The sequence below is a fragment of the Muscardinus avellanarius genome (genome assembly GCF_963383645.1).
Source record: "Muscardinus avellanarius genome assembly, chromosome: 4".
Classification (NCBI taxonomy): domain Eukaryota; kingdom Metazoa; phylum Chordata; class Mammalia; order Rodentia; family Gliridae; genus Muscardinus; species Muscardinus avellanarius.
The window spans coordinates 106,058,140-106,070,056 of record NC_137789.1 but is presented as its reverse complement, the minus strand read 5'-3'; positions in this window follow the sequence as shown (position 1 = coordinate 106,070,056).

The following is an 11,917-nucleotide window of genomic DNA, read 5'->3' as shown; positions in this document are numbered from 1 at the left end:
CAGCCTCAGCTACTTAGTGAGGCCCTCCTCAACTTAGTAAAAAAAAAAAAGACAGAAAAAGAAAAAAGAAGAAATAAAGAAAGAAAGAAAGAAAGAAAGAAAGAACATTTCAAATTAAGGAATAAAAAATAGAGCTGGGCATGGTGGCTCATGCTTGTAATCTCAGCATTTGGAAGGCTGAGACAAGAGGATCACGGTTGGAGGACAGCGGTTAGTGAGGCCCTTTGCAACTCAGTGAGACTCTATTTCAAAATAAAGAATAAAAAATAGGGCTGGGGGTATATCTTGGAGGTAGAATGCCCCTGTGCTCAATCCCAAGTACCAAATAATAATAACAACAACAGTAATAATAATAATAATAATAATAATAATAATAATAATAATAAAAACAACAACAATAGTTACATGCATGTTATGGCAAAAAATTTCTTTGTGTGCATAAAAATATTATCTAAGATAACATTTTAAATATTAACACTTGGACATTCTTAATGTTTATTTTTCAAAATGCATACTCTAAGTTTTTAAAATCAAGAAATAGTAAGTCTTAAAGGAAAAAATAGAAACAATAGTTATAACCAAGAGCAGTCCTGTTTCATCCTTTCCTCCCCCCAGTTCTACGTCCCTATAACAAACATCATCAACTCTTCTAATAAATTTTCCTCACATTCTCTTCCATATTTTAGGTACATTTTTGTTATAGGTTTTGAATGATTAGTTGCAGATTAACTTTCAATTTTCCCATCACTATCCTACCTCACATCTTCCCAAAACAATCATTCTGAAGACTCCTGTTCTTTAATTCAGGCAACTTTCTTATATCTTTACTACTTCCACCATTTTGTTCCATCTTTCTGGGACTCTTAGGCCAGAAGACAAATGTTAGGAATTAATCCTCTAATTCATATTATATTTTCTCTTTTATTTTCCTTTCTTTGTCTTTTTTGATCTTTTAATTTTTAGCTTCAAGCCATTCAATTGTTTTTGGTTTTGTTTGCCTTATTTTGTTTGGGATTTTTTTTTATCATTTTTAACTTTGAGATCCTTAGGTTCTGGTTAATTTTTCATTATATCCTTTTCTTGATTTTTAAAATAGATATTTCTCAAGATAATGAGAGGGTTTGTTGATAGTGTTTTCTTGTGTTCTGCACTCCTGGAACCCCCTCTCTGGGTCCCCTTTTTCTGTTTATCTTGGGCTCTTTCTTTAATGTTGGATCCTTTCCTCAAGTCCCCAGTAGCCAGCACGAGATGCTGAGGAACTGACTGGAAGTGTCACATGTGAGTGGTGGTGGAATCTCAGGGATTTGCTGGAGGGTCATCAGACTTTCTGCCCCTGCCCCAAGCTTGCATCTTTTCCTTTTCTGGGGCTGCTGACTCTCTCCAGGAAGTCTTTTAGATGCCTACTTAGGAATGGATGTCCATCTACTTGCTGCTCTTCTGGAGAGAGGGGCAGTGGAGCCCATTGGTCAGCGTGAGGCTGGCTTTAATTCTCATCTTCTGTCCTTGCTTCACCTAGCCTTCTAAGGCCTGCCCCATCGCTGCTCAGTTCACCTAGAGGATAAACCTTTGGTCTCCCTTGGATGGTGGAGCAGAGGGGAGAGAGGGGGGACAGGATCCCTGGATTGAATGAGGCAAAGTAAGAGTCTGAGGGTCCAGCTGTTCCCTATACACATTCTCTTCAACATACAATGGAGTTACATCCCAACAAACCATTGCAAGTTGAACATAAGTGGAAAATGTATTCAAAACACCTAGTCTATAGAACATGACATCTCAGCCACACAGCACACCATGGGGCCTCAGCTGTCGCCCAGTGGCTGAGGCTCTTGGCTGCTGCCCAGCATTGAGAGAGGATCATACCACGTAGCTCTAGCCACAATCCTCTAGGAAAAGAGCAAAGTTCAAAATTTGACTTCTTTTTATTTTTATTGGATAAGTATAATACAAATAACAGGAGGCTCTGTTGTGATGTATTTGATCCTGAAAGGGTGTAATTTAGATTCGCTCTCCTGTGCCTCCCCTTTCCCTCTCCTTTCCCTTCCCCAGCCCCGTCCTTCACTCCCCTGGCCTTCCTTCTATTTTCATGAGGTCTCTTTTGCCTTTTAGCTTCCACACATGAGAGAAAATATGTGGTGTTAACTTTCTGAGTCTGGATTATCTGAGCATGATATTCTCTAGTTCCATCCACTTCTCTGCAAAGGGCACATTTTTGTTCTTCTTGATAGCTGAATAGAATTCCATTGTGTATATATACCACATTTTTTTCTTTAACCATGTATCTGTTGATAGACACACCTAGGCTGGTTCTGTAATTTGACTATTGTGAATTGTGCTTCTATAAATATGGGTCTGCCTGTGTCACTATAGTATTCTGACTTTAATTCTTTTGGAAACAAACTGAGAAGTGGTATAGCTGGGTCACATGTTGGTTCTGGTCTTTAGAGGAACCTCCACACTGAACTCAGAGCACAGACTAAACCTGTGTTACTTTCATACCATCATAATGCTGGAAAACTTGTCATAAAGTTGAACTATCCAAAATAGGAGCCATCTGCATAGACTTTTAACTACCCCATTTCTGGCCCCATTCCTGACTTCTGTCCCTTGGTTCTTGGTTCTCTGGATGCTGAGTCCTTCTGGGGTGGAGCTCAGTAGCTTCTCCCTTTTTTACCCTCCCTTACATCCCAGGGCCATGTGCCTTCATAGTAGAGCCCAGACAGGACCCTCATGGAGAACCCTGAGTTCTCTCCCTTGTACCAGACCCCAGTTCCTCTGCCCTTGAGTTTCTGATTAATGAAAAAAATCCTTTCCCTTCAGCAATATCAGAGGGAGTCCTGACTAGGCACTTTTCATTAAATATTGTTTCCTCCACATGTTTTAACCTGCTCCTGAAACACTGAGGATTCATCTTCCCAAATGCTTAAAACCTGTGCAGGTATTTTGTCTCACTGTGTCGCTGGGAAGGACAGAGGTCAGGCCCCAACGTCCAGCAATTCACCTTCATCCAGAGGGTCAGATTTGGAGCAGGTCTCCAATCCCCTGTGGCCACACACTATAGATCTCATCTTGACAGTTCACTTCAGGAGGCTGAGCTGCCCCAAGAGGGCATCCAATAGATGTCAGGTGAGGCTTCTCAGCAAAGAGGTGGCCCCTGCTGACCTCTGCCTGGCCTGGCAGTCCCTCATCCGGTCAGGCTTCATTTTCAAGATAGTTTAATTTAAATGGAGCTCCTGGTGACAGAAAACCAATCTTTCGTGATGTAAAGTATCTAAAAATCCCGCAGCCTCTCTGTAAATGCAGAAAATCAGTGGTATGACTGCCCAAACTCATGCTGACCTTTAGCAATACTTGAAATTCACCCCCAGATAACCTGCCCAGAATACCATTGCACCATCCCCTCTGCTGGGACCAAGGCAGCAAAGTCCCCCATCGAAGCTGCTGGGGAGTGAACACAGGCTGTTTGGTAGCTCCTACAGCCCTATTTAGAAAAAAAAATGTCCTCATCCACTCCGTCCTGCAGAGACCAAGGACCCACAGGCGTCAGGCAGCTCTACTGCCCAGTGAACGCAAGACTGACTGCCAGTGAAGTTATCGGGATGCCCTGTACAATGCCACAGTCTCACTTCTTGTTTTAAAAACACAGTTTTTCACAGATTTCTGATCCTGCCCTGGCCATGAGAGGATACACAGATTGTACTTGTCTCAGAGAAAGAGGGAGAGGTGAGGGTTAACTGAGAGTGCTCCTGCTGGACCCCATTTCACTGTTGGGCATGTGGCTTTGCCTACTTCCTATGCGGCACCTTGATTAATCCTAAAGAGCTCCACCCCCAGTCCAGTTAGAATGGCAACCACCAAGAACACAAACAATAACAAATGCTGGTGAGGATATGGGGAAATAGGAAAAACAAAATTTTTGTACCGGGGATCAAACCCAGGGGCATTCTACCCCCCAGCTATATCACAGCCCTTTTTATTTTGAAACAGGGTTTTGCTAAGCTGCTGAAGGTCTCACTAAGTTTCTGAGGCTAGCCTCGAACCTGTGATCCTCCTGTCTCAGCTGGGAAATAGGAACTATTATGCACTGTTGGTAGAATTGTAGATTAGCACAACCTCAAAGAACTAGGAATGGAATCACCACATGACCCAAACGTACTACTCCTCAGTATCTTTCCAAAAACAGACCACTACAGAGATACATGTATACCCATTTTTTTGACATTTTAACTTTTATTTTATTTTTTTACAATTTTTTATTGAACATATTTGGTTTACATTTAAGCTATGCTTAGTGCCCTCTCTCCCCCGCCCCCATTTCCCTTCACCCCTCCCACCAATGATTTTCCAGGGTAACCATGCCACATTCATAATTTTACACATATTCGGATATAGACCCTCATTAAACAAGTTCAGCATTCCTCCTCTCCTATCCTTCCATTCAGACTTTGCTGGTATTTCCCCTCCATTATCTGTAGTCCCACTGGTATCCTCTGTGTTCCCTAGTTTGTGCTTATTAAAGGAAACATATGTATCTTCTCCTTCTGTGCTTGGCTGATCTCACTTAACATAATGATCTTCAGGAGGTTCCATCTTCTTGCAAACGATATGATTTTGTTCAGCCACTATAGAGATCTGTGTGGAGATTCATAAGAAAACTGGGAATAGATCCACCATAGGACCCAGCTATACCACTCCTGAGTATTTTTCCACAGGGGTTAAATACAAAGAACTACAGCGACTTATGCATACCTATGTTCATGGCAGCACAATTAGTAATAGCCAAAATATGGAACCAACCCAGGCCTCCATCAACTGATGAATGGATTGCAAAACTTTGGGAAATACACATGATGGAATTCTATTCAGCCATAAAGAAGAACAAAATCATATACCCATGCTTATAGCAGCACAATTCACAATAATCAAATTAGGGAACCAACCTAGGTACCTGTCAACCATTGAATTGATAAAGAAAATGTGATATGTACACACAATGGAATTCTACTCAGTCATAAAAGACAAAATTATGTCATTTGCAGGAACATGGACAAACTAGAGAACATAAAGCTAAGTGAGATCAGCCAGTCTCAGAAAGTCAAGGCTTGTGTGTTTTCTCTCACATATGTAATCTAGAGGGAAAATAAAAAACACAAAGTCCTTTAAATAATGTGGGGAAAGATGTGTAGAATATGGTAGAATTGTAGATTAGTACAACCTAATTACATAGGTTAATTTCATAGGTTACATAATTACATAGGTTACTTACATACAAACATGCAACATAATTAGAATATGGAAGGGGACTGAGGATGGAAAAAGGAGGACTGGGGAAGGAAGCTGCTAAATGATACTATGGCAGTATATGAAGGTATTAGCACCAATTTCACTGATGTGCACAGGGAGGGAAAGGGATCAAGCGGGTGGTATGTGAAAGGAAATACACCAAGAGCGAGTGAGTGTACGTTTGAGAATACATGAACTTCATTGTGATGGATAATTGTAATGCACGAATAAAGGTATTAACTACATTAATAAATAGCCCTCCCCTTAGATGAGCCTCCTTTATATTCTTTCAAGCTTATGTTATCCTTGAGTCTAAGAATCTTACCAGCAGGTGGGAGAGGCCAACACTAATTTAAAGAATTCAGATACAATGGGTTAAGGGCCAGGGGCTGGAGAGCCCATGGGGGAGGGGAGACTGACCTGGGTTTTGCACAATGAGTGTAATATGTTTGTAGGAAGAAAAGGAAGAGGAAGAGAGTGAGATATGACAGAGAGAACATGAGCAAAAGTAGCATGTGGCAAATGCCTGCTGGGTGAGGCACTGGCCAGCTGGAGAAGAGAGGAGGGGCAGGGGATGGAGAGGGACCTATGCAGTTTGTAGAGGCCTGGGATTGTCCACTAAAAAACTCAGACTTTATTCTTCAGGCAGTGGAAATCTGTGAAAGTATTAAACAGGGACATAACCTTTGCACAATGACTTGGAGCTGCAGGACAGAGGGTTGAGTGGACAGGGTGTCGCTGCAGGCAGAATCCTCATTAGAAAATCCTGACAGCACCCTTGGGAGAGTCATGATGGGCGGAGCTGCAGACAGAGTCCATGGCTGAGAAGAAATGGTATAGAACTGACAGAATGGGAGAAAAAGGTCAAAAAAGATTTTGATGTGTCTAGATTTGGTGGCAAGGGTTATAATGAGGCTAAGACACAAATCTCAAAAAGTGGAAAAGTTGAAATAGAAGGCTGAGTTTGATTTGAGACATAGGGACTTTGACAGAGAGGTGACAAAATAGATATACATTTAGTTAAAGAAAGGGGGCAGGGCCTGAGTCCTAGACTAGGACTTATCTTCATAGTTGTAATGCTCAAGCTGTAGAACCAGGGAACAACCAGAAAGAAGGTGAAGAGGGAATGGGAGAAAAGAGGATTATAAACGATGTGTTAGTCAACTATTGCCAAGTAACACCTAGCAACCTGAACAGACACAGACTGTGTCAAATTGCTGTGGTCAGGGTCTGGGGCAGCATGGCTGGATAGTGCCAGCTCCAGGCCAAACTGCCAGCTGCGGCTGCCTTCATCCAAGGCTTGGCAGGGGCTGGGACCTGTCCTGCAGCTCGCTCACACAGCTGCTACAGCAGAAGACCTGGGCTCCTTGCTGCTGGGGCCTCTCCCTACAGGCCCCATGACTTGGCAACTGGCTTCCTCTGGAGAGGGCAACCTGTGAGCGTGGAGTGACCAGGACTGTGTCATCTATAACTTGATACCAGGATGGAGCTCTGCACACAGAGCAACCCTGGTGCATTGTGGGAGGGGACCATTCAAGGGGGAGAGTCCCAGGAGTGGAGATCCTGGGAGCCAGGTGGAGGCTTCTAACCACAGATAACCACTAGGGTAAGAGCAAATAAAGAGGACTTTATAAAGGGTACATATAAAGAAGGAAGACCACACTCCCTAGAGCATGCAGGCTGATCACCAAAGGGTCATGTCAGGAGGGAAAGAGGTCAGAAGAGAGGGTGGTTCCAGGTATAGTGACTCCAAGAGATGGGGATGAACAGGCACAGAAATGAGGTCAGTAGGTGTGCTGGTGAGCTGCTGGGCCAGCCTGGTTGGCTGCAGTGATGACCAAGCAGATAGAAGCAAGTGGGGAATAGATAGAGAGGGAGGACCACTTCCCAAAGGCTTGGGGTGGAGGAGAGGCTGCCCATGGTGTGCAGGGGAAACGGCTGTGCACAAGACTTGCTCTTGGCTGTAGACAGCCGGGGCAAAGAGGTAGAGGGAAAAGTGAGAAAACACAGAGACTGTAATTGATGGCCAAGGTCCCTGAGGACATATGACCCCAGTGATGGAAAGCACGGTGAGAAGATTAGCCCCTCTCGCTCCAGTGGAAGGCGAGGGCAGGTGAGGGTGAGGCACGGAAGAGGTTTGAAGGAGGCCCATCTGTGCACCTTCGTTTTCCTCTGCTGACCTAGAATAAGGGGAGAGGAAGAGTCTAACGAGGTCAAAGGGTCACCTATGTCGGCTCTGGGGATTGTCTCCAGGGACAGGCACTTGCTTTGAGTTATGCCTATGACCTTCCTGCTCTTTTGTGGAAGCTTCCTCACTCCCAGGGGCGGAGGATCAGCAAAGACACACATTTCATCTTTGCTTGACTTCTCAAGCTCCCCAGAGCCATCTGGGCATCTGGAAATGTGTACTGCTATCAGAGGTGCACAATTTACAATTTCATCCCATGTGGCCGGGATGTCTACGCAGCATCCATTTATAGTAACAAACAGAAGCTCCAGGTAAGGCTAGAGGTAGCCACAGCCTGACGGCTGGGGGTGTTGGTTCCCATGGACCACCTCCAGAGAAGATGGGAGCCCTGACCAAGTCTACCTCTGACTCCTTGGATCTAGAGGCAGAGAGAGAATGAAAGCCGGCTCCTGTATTCAGTCTTCCTGATCTTTGGCCCTGAGAGGGTTTCCTGTCACTCAGCAGCTTTCTTCCCGGAGCCCCTGTAAACACAAGCGAGTAGCAGAGGGGTCGAGCTGGAGGCCTAGCAGGACTCCAAGTGCCTGCCCTTCTTTTCTGTGCATTGTGAGCAAGTGTTCTTAGCTGCATATGACTCTGCTCCCTCACCTGTGAAATTAAAAAAGAATAGGGTTGCAGGTCCATATAACACTTAGCACCTGAAGTGCAGCCTCTTGGAGCAAACACCAGCTATTATAAAGACATGGCTGGTTCCCACAGTCCCAAAATCAGGGTAATTTATTTCAAGCGGCTTCAATTACTGCAGGTTTGCTGGGCCAACCTATTGCTCCAACACACTGCTGGTTAGTGCACAGTGAAAAAAAATAATTGGCTAATGAAACTCTGAGAGCTCTGTTACCCAAAGACAGCTTTCTGTGGTGTCACAGGACTGGGCAATTTCCACAATTTGGGAACTTTGACTTTTCTCTACTCCATGCAGGTTTTGGTCCCTATGATCCTCGAACTTACACAGGACCAGCTACAGATTGAGTAGGATTTTTAAATTTTCTTTTATAAGCTCCCATTTCCTGACATCTTCTCTAGAAAAGTGCTTTGAACCCAGTACATCTAACCTAGTAAGGCACTGTTCAGACCCATTTTACAGCTAAGAAAATTAGGACAGAGAAGGTGGTAAGGGTGTCCCAGGCCACACAGCTGCTAACTGCAGAGCTGAGCTTTGCACCTGTCTCTGCCACATCCCTTCCCCACCCCCACTGCCCCTCTGCCAGGCTAGGCATCCAGGGACTTGGGGAGGTGGAGCCAAACAAGGTGGGAAGCCTTAGATCTTTTCCTCGATATTCCAGAGACTCGCTTCTTGCAACGTTCGTCTGGGTTCTTTCAGACACTGAAGTCTGAGTAGTCTAATCAGTGCTTCAGAATCGTCTGTGGGGCCCCCTCCCAGCATTCCAACAGGCTCCAGGGAGCTCATGACCTCCCTCCCCGGCCCATTCTATCCCTGGTGACCAATTGCTAGAATGCATGCTTCCCTGCTTTGAGTTCCCAGTCTTCCCCATAACTCCTATCCACTGGATTCCATAGGATGAAGCTGAAATTGAAATCGGGCTGTCCTTGGGTGGTTTCCATGCTACACTGTTGCCCTGAGCAACAGGGTCCCTGTAACACCCTGTTTCATCCACACTGTAGTTTCAGAAAGCCCTTCCTCACCCAGAGTACTTTTCTGTCCTCCAGCCTCACTCACTGTTCCCACCCCCATGGCCTCAGACCTCCCTCTGGCTTTCGGCAAGCTCCAGAGAGCTCCCTAGACAACCAGGACAAGGGTTGTCTCCAAGACATCTCCCCTCCTCCACACTGGCACATTAGTGACTGCCGGGTCAGGCCGGGATGTCTGGGCTCTCACTACCTTCTCATCCATATTCTATTTGGGGCCTGGCCCCATTCCTGGCAATCTTTTTTCTCAGCTCTAAGAGGTTGGAGAAACATGTCTGCCCAGACCTCTGCTCCCTGGGGCTTCACAGATGGACTTAATAGTCCAGGAGACTGAAGCACTGCAGAGTCTTTCTTCAAAAGGAGCTCTCTCTGCGGTTCCTCCACATTCTGCTTCTGCAATGGACTCTGCTTTCCTTCCATCATCAGCCCAACAACCTCATTTTAGAAGGCTGCCCCAGAGAAGCAGGATACCCTCAGAGCCCGAAGAACACCTTCAGGCCCTGTGACTCCCCGTTTGGCCTGCTGTAAGCCCAGTGCACACAGAAAAGCTGCCTTAGGAAACAGCTATGGAGAGAGATCAGTTCACACAGAACCACTCCCTGGAAAGGTGCTTTCTGCTTTGACAGGAAACCTCCACCGACCGCTTGACAATAAGGAACAAGTAACTTTAGTGGCTTCCACTGCCATCTCTCAAGCCAATCCGGTGAGCTGGCCATGCCTTTTTCCTGGACCCTGCTCACTATGAGGTATCCGTCCATCCTGACCAGAAGTACTCAAAGGAAGTAAGTATAGCCTGTTTTCAAGCCCCCTATTATAAGTGGGGGACATTTTCCCAGAAGCCCATCAGCACACACCTCTTATATTAGTCAAACTTCTCTAGAGGAACAGAGCCCACGGGGGTGTGTATGTGGTGTGTGTGTGTGTGTGTGTGTGTGTGTGTGTGTGTGTTATAATAGGATTTATTCAATCAGCTTACACTCAGAAGCTGGGTGGTTCCAAGTGGCCACCTGCCCCTGAACAGCCAGGGAACCAGAGCTGCTCTAGCAATCCAAGAAGATGAAGCCTCAGAACAGGAGGGACCAGTGATGCAGCCCAGTCTAAGACAGAAGGCCTGGAAATTCCCTGGAGAATTGTTCACGAGGGTCCATGTGGAAGAGTGAAGGGGCTGGAGGCCCATGTCATTAGGCGAGAGCATCGGCAGCAGATACACCTGCTCAGGAAGGATGGAGCTTGCCTTCTCCCCATTTCCTCCTTCTTCCGCCTTTTGTTCCAGCTGGAACCCCAGCCTATTAGACCGAGCTATCTATGGTGACCCTCAGTCTGCTGGTCCACATGCCAGTCATCTCATCAATGCACCCAAGTGTGTGTGTGTGTGTGTGTGTGTGTGTGTGTTGTTTGGCACTCAGGATTGAATCCAAGAGCATTTTACCTCTGAGTTACACCTTTAGCCTTTTTATTTTTATTTTAAAAGAGGGTCTCACTATGTTGCTTAGGCTGACCTTGAACCTGCAATCTTCCTGTCTCAGCCTCTTACTGGGATTACAGTCGTAAAGTACTGGGATTACAGTCGTGTGCCACCATGTCAGACACACTGGTTAATGAACCCTAAAGAAGGGTTCAGCCATGGGGCTACTGACACCCAGCCCCTCCCGCTCCTTCTGTTTGATTCAGTGTGTGCCACAGAGACCCAAAGCCAACATGGGGAAGAGGAGGGCAGTGTCCAGACATGTCACAGCTTGGGAAGGTCAGAGCTATACAGGGTCCTAATAGACAGTCTAGATGGGTTTGGTGGCACAGCACACGTCTGTATTCCCAGTATTTGGGAGGCTGAGGCAGGAGGATTGCAAGTTCCAGGCCAGTCTCGGCAACTTAGTGAGACCCTCAGCAACTTAGTAAATTCCAAAATAAAATTTTTTAAAAAACCAGGCATGGTGGTGCACACTTGAAATCCCAGTATGTGGGAGGCTGAGTCAGGAGGATCCAGGTTTGCGGCCAGTCTCAGCTACTGGTGAGAACCTTTGCAACTCAGTGAAACCCTGTTTCAAAATAAAAAAAAAAAATTAAAAATATGGCTGGTGGTGTAACTTGGTGGTATAATGCCCCTGGGTTCCATCCTCAATAGTGCAAAAATAAATAAGTAAATAAATAAATAAATAAGGCAGGATATGTAACTCAGATGTAGAACACCCATAGGTTTAACCCCTAGGACCAAATAAACAAACACAGTCTGCTAATCCAAAAACTAAATAAATCAGATCATATCGTGTGTGTGTGTGTGTGTGTGTGTGTGTGTGTGTGTGTGCGTGCGCGCGTGTGTGTGTTGGTGTCTCTGGGGATTGAACCCAGGGCCTCACACATAATAAGCAATAGATCACATGAGCACAGAGGTTCTTAAACTCATTCAGAAGGGAAATACAAAAGCAAGAAATGTCAAATTAGTTAAACTAAAGTTGTTGTTGTTGTTGTTGTTGTTGTTGTTGTTGCTGTTATGTGTAAATCTGGGGTTTGAGCCCAGGGCTTTGCAAATGCTAGATTAGCACTCTATCACTGAGCTACACATCCCAGCCCTAAAATACTTTTAATGACATAAGACAAAAGCAACTATTCATCATAAGAGAGCAGATCATCTTCAACAAAAGGAAAAGGAAGACCCTGCCTGAGCGTTCCACGACGATGGCTGGGTTTTCCCTCATTTGTTTGGTTGTTTATCTCACATGATCTGAGGGAGAACAGATTTCAGGAAAA